The sequence below is a fragment of the Octodon degus genome, unplaced genomic scaffold (assembly GCF_000260255.1).
Source record: "Octodon degus isolate 3935 unplaced genomic scaffold, OctDeg1.0 scaffold00032, whole genome shotgun sequence".
Classification (NCBI taxonomy): Eukaryota; Metazoa; Chordata; class Mammalia; order Rodentia; family Octodontidae; genus Octodon; species Octodon degus.
This window is the reverse complement of record NW_004524608.1, coordinates 14,283,624-14,290,888: the sequence shown is the minus strand read 5'-3', so window position 1 is coordinate 14,290,888 and position 7,265 is coordinate 14,283,624. Positions and strand designations below refer to the sequence as shown.

At 47.5% G+C, this 7,265-nt stretch overlaps 1 protein-coding gene across 7 annotated transcripts in view; it reads left to right on the top strand.

Annotated features, from left to right (window-relative positions):
* Positions 1-4,863: 4,863 nt before the first annotated feature.
* The window catches only part of Tanc1 (tetratricopeptide repeat, ankyrin repeat and coiled-coil containing 1), a 242,747-nt gene continuing 240,345 nt past the window's right edge, over positions 4,864-7,265 (top strand). For all 7 annotated transcript variants that reach the window (XM_023713607.1, XM_023713612.1, XM_023713614.1 and 4 more), the window contains exon 1: positions 4,864-4,996. The gene's annotated coding sequence lies outside the window, so the exon portion shown is untranslated. The remainder of the gene's footprint in view (positions 4,997-7,265) is intronic.

Sequence of the window (7,265 nt, the reverse complement as noted above, 5' to 3'; positions counted from 1 at the left end):
TATCTCTAAATCACCTATTTGCCCAGATGGGGTTTAAATTTGTGATAGTCTTGCCTTAGCCTTCTTGAGTAGTGGGATTATAGACATGCGCCACCATGCCCAACAGTCACTAAGGGCTTCTATAAGTTGATTCGCACAAGGTAAGGTACATTAGTATATGATACATACTACATTTTTTTTCTCTTTTAAGGAGGGAAAAACATCTCTCCATAAATAGTTTCTGACTACTACTGTTTAAGACAACATCAGCAGTCAATTTACCACCAGATAAAACTTAAGGCTTGACTGAAGATATTGTCTATTACTGAAACATCTTTAAGTCACTATTTTTCAGAGTAAAATGTGGGCATTCTGGCCTCCTCTGATGACACCTTTAGGGTATTCTTCCAAGGAAGGTGGCCCCTGATAACAGGAAAGGGCAAAGAGTTTTATTTTTATTTATTTATTTATTTATTTATTTTTATTTTTTTCGGGACCGGGGATTGAACTCAGGCCCTTGTGCTTGCCAGGGAAGCGCTTATTCCACTGAGCCATCTCCCCGGCCCTAGGGCAAAGAGTTAATGTCTACTGAATAAAAAATTTTTTAAAAAATATTTATTTATTTATTTTTACATTTATTTATTGTGTGTGTGTGTGTGTGTGTGTGTGTGTGTGGCCAGCTCAGCCCACCAGGGGGCGGGGCTGGCTGGCATGTGGTGCTGGGGGATCGAACCGTGGTTCCTGTGCTTTGCCAAGCTTGTTCCAAGTAGGTGCTTTAGACCACTGAGCCATCTCTCCAGCCCTCTATTGAATAAAAATTAACATTTATAAAATATTTTCTAATTTATTAAGCATTTTGACCTTATTTTATTTCATCTTCCAACAATCTGTGAGGCAGGGAGTCTATGCTATTCTTCTGTTTCATAGATAAGAAACTTAAGGCTCAAAAAAAACTAAATGAATTGCCAGTAATTACAAACAATGTCCAAGTTCAGAACTGGAGCCCAGATACAATTTCAGTGCCTTTTCTTGCACAGCTCACTGAAAAGGTGAAAGTGACACAAGAAGGAGATATTAAAAATGCATCTTTGATAGTTAAAGTTAATAGCCCATTTCTTTTTAATCAGAGTTGGCATTATCGGGAGGGATTACTACCTGATTGCATTACCTTACCTTTTCTGAAAAGAGGAAATTCCAGTTTCTCCCAAAGTCCTTTTACCATCAGAAGATTCTACCATGTCTGCCTTCAGAATATTAGTCTGATGGCATGCAATCTTAAACCAGATTCTCCGAGCACTGTAGTGTGAACTCCTTAATCCATCTCTCAGCTTTCTTTCCCCAGTGGATTCCTTATGGGCTTAAATAATTCACTGCCTAACCCATATTGGGTGGTTTTCGAGAGTAGTGGTAGGCCATTCGCTAGAACTGTTGAGAAGGGTTATGTGTCCCATAACTAATTTAACTAGCCTGGCTAACTGTGCAGAGTGATGACTTTCCATATCCCTGAAAAAATGTCTGCCATTAGCACCCATCTGACCACAGTGCGGGGATTCCTGTGCGACCATGGATCGTTACGTACACAGGGACTGCACTGAGACATGTAATTTCATTGCTTTTATTAGCTGATTTGTAACTACGCTCAATTTATTTTATTATCCCCTGTATGTTTGGAAATTATTTTCTTTCCCTCAAATATAGAAAGGGAGAGGATAAACGACGGACTGAAGAACAATGAATTCTATAGACAATGAAAGACCTCCCAAAGAAGAAATTCGTGTTTGTGTGCTTCATCTTTTTCTTTTTTTTAAGTCTTGACTTGGTTTTCTGTATATAATTACTACACTATCTTAAACATCTTACTTCGTACTCTGTATTCTTTACTACTCATGCCAGCACTGGACATGATCTTAAGCTGGTTTTAAAATAGATGTATGGGTGTGAGAGTATAGTAGGGCCTGCCTAGCATGCCTAAGGCCCTGGGCTTGAGCCTGGAATGGGGTGAAAAAAAGTACTTATGAATCCAAAGAAGGGGAAAAAAGCATAACAACATTCACAAGGCACATTCTTTTCTCATGGCCTTCCTTAGCCAATTGCCCTAGGCAGTAAATTGTATGCTAAAATAACCAGTTTATTATTTGCTATTTTCTTTCACTGCTGAGGAAAAGCTACACACACTGCAAGCAAACTGACAGAAAATTTTAAAATGGAACCTACTATATTGTATGCATGTTTGGGGAAGCTGCACAGCACATAACATGTGCTCTACATTTCCCTTTAAATATATTTCTACCTGCTATCAACAGGAATGTAACAAATGAGCTTTTTAAAGATGGAAAAGCACAGATACCCCAAGAAAAACAAGAGGTAATTCTTGCTTTCCTCTTCCCCTGAAAATATAAACAAACCATCCCCTAACAGCTAACGAAAAAAACTTTTATTTTTTTTAAGGGAAAAGTAGATTTTTAAAATAATCCTAAAATTTAGCGGGCCATGGTGGCTAATGTTTTTAATCCCAACACTTGGGAGGTGAGGCCAGCCTGGACTACATCATAGCAAGACCCTACCTCAAAAACACCAGGGGGAAAAATTACTAAATTCACTTTTTAGAGCTTGTACTTGGCTAATACTTTCCACACTGAGGTACTTAGAAAATATTCAGATGAAAAATAAATAAACCTGATTTTCCTGGAAGCTTCCTTTTTTGTCTCACCTATGATTTTATTTTTAAACTTTATTTCTGGCCTCAACTTCCTCAACTGTACCATTTTCATTCACAGCATAAGACAGCTCTGTTATTCTTAGGACAACATACTGTATGTAATGGTAGCTGCTTGGAGTTGGCAATCAGATCGTGAATAATAACATATGTAGCTTGGATTACATAAACACCACAGGAAGGAGGGCAGACAGGGCCCTTCTGTGTACAAATTTCAGATTGCTAGCTGTATGCCTGTTTAGAATGTTAAGCGCTCCTCAACTGGCAGTGATGAGCTTCTTTCATGATTGTGACTTCTGAGACTACACAGACAAAACTTTTCCAAATGAAAGTAAAGATGATGGTGGAAATGAACACACTGAGGCAAATTTGTACTTGATACTTGGGAGCTTTGAGAGTAAAGGGGGAAAAGGCAGAGTTTAACTAAGCAATTTTTACCATTTGAAAATATATCTGAGAAGAGCCAAGGAGAAGAATGTAATGCAAATTGTAAATGTCATCCATCACCTATTTTGTTGTTCATTACAGAAGTCTGAAGTAGGAAACTGTGCCAGTTCATTTTTTTTTTTTTTTTTTTTTAGGACTGTTTCTCTTATATCTAAGTATTTCAGAGTAGACCACGTTGAAGTCTTTGTCTTTTGTTTGGGTCATTCTTTTTTCATTATAGTTGCTGTCTGACTTTGTCGTCTCATGTGGAAAGACTGGTAACTTTAACATACTTGATTCAAGAGAAGTTAATTAAATAAAACATAACCATATTTTTTAGCTGTGAGATGTTTCGGAGTGGAGAAGGAAATCAATAGCTTTCTTGGCTTACCAAGTTTGTATTTTACTTTAAATATTTATAGTCTGCTTTGTTTCAGGAAGACCTCAGGCTGCTGATATGTTTACTGCTCAAATATCAGCATAGCAATGAGCAGGCTTTTGAAACGAGGGGTGAAAAATGCAGCATATTTCAGTAATCTTTTATTTATTATAGAGCGACTGTGTGGCACGTAGTTTCCCATCTTTTTCACAAGAACTGTCAATGTGGACACCATGCCTGCTGGTACCTTTATATTGGGAAGCTCTGCGTGAGGTTGAAGTTTTTACGGGCAAACTGGTTAAAACACAGTTGTCTTTAAAGGCTGGCTTGCCACAGCAAGGTTAAGGGCTGCCAATAAATCCATTTATAGTAACTTCTGTATTCTGTGCTCCAGGCACACTGGTGGGGCGACCCGTGCACGGTTCCTGCGGAGCACGCGAGGCCACAGCGTTTCCAGTCCACCCTTCCCAAAGGGAGTAGGGCATGGATCTGGCGATACCCCTTCTCCCCCAAACCGGGAGCCTGGGCTCCCGGAAGGATCTGGAGAACCCAGGACTCCTGAATCCCTAAACCATACGCTAGATATTCCTCTACTGTGGAATAACAAAACATTTTGGAAACTCGCAGTTTAATTTACTGCCACTGACCAACATAATAATAGCATCTTTGTCCGCTGTCCCCCTACTGGCCCCCCTCCATCCGCCGACAGGAGCGCGACGCCGGCCTCCGTGGACGTGGCCCAGAGTGCACCGCCAACCGAGAGGTCGCAGGAGGCTTCAGACCGGGCCCCTGAGACGCCGGCCACCTTCGGAGAAGAGAAAGGCGCAGCGGGTATGATGCCTTCTTACACTTTCCATCTCCCTTAGCTCATTTTTTGGTCCCAGAAATTGTGTTTGTGTCTCTGTGTGTACACAGTTAAGTGAGGGAGAGAAAATCGAAGAAAGCCACCCGAGCCACCCCAAAAGCATCCACAGCAACTTCTGGAAGGTAATTGCTCCCATATGTCCTCGGCCGGTTTCAAAAAGCAATGGGTCACTGTATTGAGTTTAAAGAGGCTGCAAAACGGGCGCTCACCCAGCTCGTAGTCCCTAGGGGCCAGACGCGGCCCCAGGCACCGGCCCCTCCGGGGAAGCTCAAGCCGCGCCCGCCGGGCCGCGGGAGGAGGAGCCCGGAGCGCCGCGCCAGCCCCGCGGGTCCCCGGCTCAGCCGCCGGGCGGGGAGGGGCGCGGGAGGCGCGGCCCGGCGGGCGGGCGCGCGAGAGGAAGGTGCCTTCGGGAACACGCGCGAGGGCGGGGACTCGCGCTGCCAATGAGGCCCCGGAGTGGGCCGAGCGAGGCGGGGGACGGGCCGGAGCGCAGCCCTCCTGTGGCAGCTGCGGGCGCCGAGCTGGGAAGCCGGAGGGGACGCAGCCGCGCAGCGCCGACGAGCCGGCCGCGCCCCGAGGCCCGGCCCTGGGGGTGGGGAGCCGCCCGGAGAGCTGGAAACTTTCCCGGCAGGTGAGTCCCGCTGCCCGGGCGCTGCCGCGGGCCTCCGTGCGTGCCGGGAAGGGCCGGCTGCCGGGGCACTGAGTGCAGAGGGTCCGGGGGAGGAGGAGAGGTGAGGTGGGCTGTGGAAGGAGTGTGGGAAAGTTCCTGGGGCGCCCCCTCCTCCGCCCGGCACACCCGAGAGCTTTCCAGGGATAGGCACAGACATGTTGGGCGCCCCGGGCCTTCGTCTCGCAGCCTCTGGGGAGTCCGCGCCTTCCCTGCGCGGTTTCCTGCGCGCTGGCCGCGGTGGAGCTGGGGAGGGGGGAGCCGGGAACACGCGGGCGCGCGCGGGTTTCGGGACCTCCGCCCCGCGGCCGGCCTGCCGGTCTCTTTCCCTCCTGCTTTGAACCCCCGGCTCGGCGGGGCCCAGGGCTGCGCCCGGTGCCCGGGCGTGGGAGGGGGCGCGGCGCGCCTGGCACCTCGGGGTCCGGAGTGTCTGGGTGCGCGCGTCCCGAACTTAGCGAACTTAAACCAGGGGAGTCCGATTGCCCCCCTCTGGGCTCAAAGTCTGTTCTTCGCGTCCTAGAACGCTGCGATTCGCGTATCCCTGCTGTTTTCTTTCGTGGGGGTGGGGTCAGTTAGAATTAGGTTTGGAGGGATTTTAAATGGGTGTGACTGAGAAAGACGCTGTGGCGAGACTGTGAGACCCTTGTCGTTGGATGCAGAGCGGTCACTTTGGGGGAAGGCATCAGGACGCAGGTCCTTCCTGGAGGAGTTCGGGCGCGGAGCGCAGCGCAGGGGTGTGGGGGACTCCCCGCTTTGGCGCAGCGGCTTTCCGGAACGGCTGGCCGGGAAGGAAGTCCTAGGCATTGTGAGGGTGTTTGCCGATGGGAAGCTCTGTGGACTGAGATTCTTAAAACTTACTTGGCTTATTGTGCACGGCTCCAGCCGGAAACGCAGTGGGGACCAGGTAGAGCGCGGGCGCCGCCGCCTAGGGGTGGAGGTCGCCGCCCGGCGACAGCCCCTGTTGTCCCAGCCTTCTAGATCCCTGTGCTGCCAGAGGTGGGACTTGTCTCAGGAGTGCTGTGCCCTGCAGAGTCAGCTCTGGGAAGTGAGGAGGGCACCTTCATCTTGAACTTGACCCTAGGGGTGGCGCCGTCCCAGTGAGGTACGCGGTAAAGGAAAGCTGAATCTTAAACGTGACATGGACTCAAATTGGCTCCTCATTCTGAGCCTTTGAGGAAAGGGCTCAGGACGACCGAGGTCACTAACTGGAAATGCCAGACGCACCAGACTGAAGAAGTTAAATGTGTTTGGAGGGGGAGGAGTGGGAGAGGGAAGGAGAAACCTGGTTAGTTGGCACAGAGGGCTGGTGTTTCTGTAGTTGGAGTGAGCCGGAGTCGGCCTCTCTGCTTCATCAGATCCGCTACCCTTTCTCGTTTTCCTTCCTGGGTCATCTTTATTCCTGCCAGGCTGGCAGTCCTGGGACGGGGGAGGGGAAGGAGAAGAGAGCAGTTGGGAAGCTTCTGTGGCCAGTCTAGAGGTATTTCAGATCTGCTGCTAGGAAGATTCCTGGATTTTAACAGCTGCTTCTTGATTGCTGGGAATGAAGGAATTTATGAGCGGCTGTGAGGTGTTCATTATGGTACTTCGAATGTTTTCCTCATCTAAGCTACTTAAAGATTTCACAGGGGACTTTCCCTCCAGTGTGCCAGATTCTCCAAAGTTTCTACAAGCCAGAACGTTTGGTGGGTGTCAATCAAAATGCATCATAAGTATATCCTTGTGGTTTTAAAATGAAAAGTATGCAGGAATAAAGGAGGATGTCTGACATCTTCAGGACTGCTTCCTAAGTTGTTCTGTTGCCTGCCAAACAAACAGCTCAGCTTTTCAACTGTTGTAATATTAAGGGATGGGAGTGGCCGGGAGATGATTCAGTAGAATAAGCACTTCCCTGGTAAGCACGAGGGCCTGAGTTCAATCCCTGGTTCCCGCCAAAAAAAAAAAAAAAAAAAAAAAAAAAAAGGATGGGAAATAGTGTCATCATTTTTTAATGGAGGCAGGAAAGGCCAGAAATAAATTTGAGGTCACTTTCCATGACCCTGTCTTGCAGTTCTTGTGCTATAACTTTTGTTGGAACTTGGAAGCATTGGACTTCCTGCTTTCTTGGTTTAACCACCAAAACGTCTAAATTATCATAATTCATGTTCATGGTAGAGCTAAAACATAACTGATTTGTAGTCAGCCCTTTTCTGCTTCCCATAACAGCCAAAAGAACATTCTGTCTCTTCAACCACAC